Here is a 3,628-nt window from a genome sequence, read left to right on the forward strand (position 1 = left end):
CAGGGCCGGCCCCGCTCCGGCCCGGAGCCTCCGCCCCGCCGCCATCTTGTCCGGCCTCAGGGCGGGGGAAGAGCGGAGCGGGACCCGCCCAGCTCGGCACGGCCTCGGCCGGCACCGCCCGGCCCCGGGCATCCCCTGGCCTGGGCTGGGCACGGCGGCAGTTTGTGCTCCTGAGCTGGGAGGTGGTGTGCTGCTCTGCAGCTCGGGAGGAGAGAGGGGAGTAGGGGCTGCGACACATTACCAGGGGACAAGCAGCCAAATGAAAATGACAGTCATAGATAGCAGTTTAAAAGTACGCCTATGGCTTTTTAAACATTTAGACTTAGAAACGATCCTAAGAATGAATGAGTGGCGTCTCAGGAGTGATCTTAAGAAACATGCCAGGGAGAGCCAGCGTACCCCACCAAGGGACCCAGCACACCAGTAGTCTCAGAGCACCTCATTCTCACACAGCTGACTCTTTAATTAAATATGCGATGACCTGCCCTTCTGTTGTAAAAAGCCTTACAGGCCCTGTGCCTTAGGCTATCAGGCCCTCGCTTTACCTTCCTTCCCTTTCTGTCCAAGGACTATGGTGCTGCCTTGGTGGTCTTCAGTCAAGCCCGGTTCCTACTGCAGATGGTGTGCTTTGGCCAAACCTCAACTGCTGGAATTCACGGGACTAAAAAGTTCACAGATTATCAAGCTAGAATGTGTAGCACTTTTAAGCCTTGCACAAAACCTATTCATCTCCAGTATTTTCCTCCTTCAGTCCCTTGTTTCCTCCTTTGTTGTTTCTTCTGGCTTATTTTTTTTTTCTTTTAGATAATCAGATTTCTTCATTTCGTTGCTTTTAATACATCAGAAAACAAAGTGGTAATTAAGTACAGCTGTGATACTTGAGTTACTACCATCAGATTGCTTACTGAGTTGTTTTATTTTCCAGCCTTTTATCCTTTTTACTCAGTGTCCTGGTCTGAAAGAGAGGTGTTTGCTAAGGAAAGCAGAAGCTTCCCTTTGAACTGAAAAATGTGATCCTTCCTTCCTTCCAATTATTATGATTTTGAAATTAAGGGACCTTTCAGGCAAAGATATGGGGACTAATACATCTAACAAGACAAACAAGAACAACAACAGCTATGAAATTACCCACAAACAGAACAGTAACTCAGTCCCAGTGTTTTTTGGCTGCAGGCACCTTTTCCCTGAGCTGCAGTTCCGGGTGCTGGGGGCGGGCAGGTCCCGCAGAGCCGCAGGAGGGCTGGGGGTGATGGCAGAGCTGTCCCAGGGGGAGAGAGAGATGGAGAGAGAGCTCTCCGCTCACGGTGTGGGTCCTGGTGCTCAGCAGAATGCTGGATGGTGGCAGGTTACAGCGAGAAGGCAGCAGGGCAGGGTCTGACAGCAGTGAGGATGGCTCCCGATGCTGGGATGGCAGGGATGGGGCTGTGGCACCAATCGTCCTTCTCGTCCGAACTCCGCGGGGGAAATGGGCCGAGTCCCAGCCTTCTGCTTCCTCTTCTGGCTGTTTGAATCTCGCGGGGTTTCCCTCTTCTCTCTCTCTCCTCCCCCTTGCCATCAGGGCCAAGTCAACAGGTATCTTAGCATGACAATGGGGAAAATTCCATAGAGGTAAAAGGGAAAAAACCAACCCCCAACATTCAGCCTGTACCACCACCAGGCAGAAATAATCCAAAGTGCCCAGTGATGCTGAGTAAGGCTTATTGTGAATCAAAATTATAGTTTCTGTTTTGTGACTTCCTTAGAAAATCCCTAATCTTTCAGTTTGATTCTTTAGCTATACACTGGAAATAATACTATTTTTTAACCTTTTTAAAGATATTCAAAAAGGAACCAGTTCTATGTGGCCCTGCTTGAGCAGGGAGTTGGACAAGATGACCACCAGAGCTTCTTACCAGCTGAGGTTCTTTCCAACCTCAGCTGCTTTGCAACTCTGTGATTACCACAGAAGGTGCAGTGAAGAGCTGATTGGCATTTGGATATTGCAGGGGTAGAAGCCATAGAGATACTAGGCAAGCAGAAAGAAGTACTGAACTCACAATACAAAAAGCCCAAGGAGAGGGGGCAGTTTAAGACTTGCCAGCAAGGAAAAATCTACTGACCACTCTATCTTTCACCAGCTATCCTTGAAGCTGGGATTCATGATCCTACAGAGGTTAGGTTGCAAGAACAATAAGCATGTAATGAGTCTAAATGGTAAAGATTAATGGTAAAGGTTAAAGCAGAGTTTTGGAAATGGCTCGGCAGGCTGGCAAGTCCAGCATTCCTCTACTGAGCATAACAAGGAAACATAGGTTAAAAAAAAAAGTGATACAATCAGTAAGTAGAGCAGCAGTGGATAATTTTGGTTTTTTGTTTTTGCCTTTTTAAAAAGCATGTTGTCACATGCTTTCCAAAGAGGCATTCTCTCTTGTGTAACATTGTGCTAAGTCCTGCTCTTCCCAAATGTTTGCTCAGAAGCAGGTCTGCATGCAACTATCTGTTAATGGATGGTCACACTGTGTAATGCAGGTGCACTCATCCTCCACGAGACAGTGCAGGAAAAGCCCTACTGAGGTAAATCTGGTGTGTGTTTTCTGTTTGGAAGTCTTTCTGAGAGACTTTCTGACCTGTGTTGACCAAGAGGTTTGGGGTTTTTTGGTTGTGATTGACATGAGAGAGCACAGCTTCTGTCTGGATGTGCTGTTTGACCATGAGCGGTTGTTACCTACCATAAAGTCAGTGTAATGTGAACATGGTAACCAGGGGGCACTAGAAGTGGGCTTCTTCTGTTTGTTCAGGTTGAGCACAACATAATTGGGTGGACAAGTCCCCTATACAGCAGTTTAGAGCTTTTTAAAGCCCTTGATGAGAAGGAGAGTATCACTCAGATGTTCTTGAAAGGATTTTTTTTTATCCTGTAGTTCCATTTTTCATTTTACCATATAAATGCTTCATTTCAGATTTTTACCTTTATACCATAAAGACTCAACTTGGAAGTTGCTCACAGTACACAAGTTCCTTAAAATAGCTTTTTCCACTATATGTCTTTACTGTGTTTAAAGAAGGATATCATTTCTGATGAATTTGCAATATGTGGAGCTTTATTACAAACTGAGATACTCTTTGTATGCTTTGACTTGATGAAGAAATGTGAAAGATGATACATATGAAAGATGACTTTCAGCTGTGACTTTCAGCTTTACCTGTTTCCCCACATGTCTGTACATGTGTCCTCCTGCAGACACCCTGCCATTAGGATGATGATTGAAGTCTGCCCCTTGCTTGTTCAATTTACGTTGAATTTTGCCACAGAGTTGAGTGAAAACTGAATGCGGTGTTTAAGCTTGTAAACTTTCACAATTTGGAAGAACGTACAAACTGCTACATTCCTTCTTCCTCAGGTCTTCTGCAAAAACCATGCCTGTTTATTCGGAGTTACCTGAATGATGGTGGAACGTTGCAAAAATGTTTAAACATCTACAAAATGTGACATGGCTCTCACCTCTTTCCTCACTGTCCTGTGACTTGCATTCAGTGAAGTATTTTCTTTCCCCTAGACACTGCTGACACCTGGCTACAGTAATATGCCAATTCCCAGTATTCACCATTAAACCTAACGAACTGTTGAAGCCTAGATAAATCACTTTAG

Source organism: Cinclus cinclus, chromosome Z (assembly GCF_963662255.1).
Source record: "Cinclus cinclus chromosome Z, bCinCin1.1, whole genome shotgun sequence".
In the NCBI taxonomy this organism is placed as follows: Eukaryota; Metazoa; Chordata; class Aves; order Passeriformes; family Cinclidae; genus Cinclus; species Cinclus cinclus.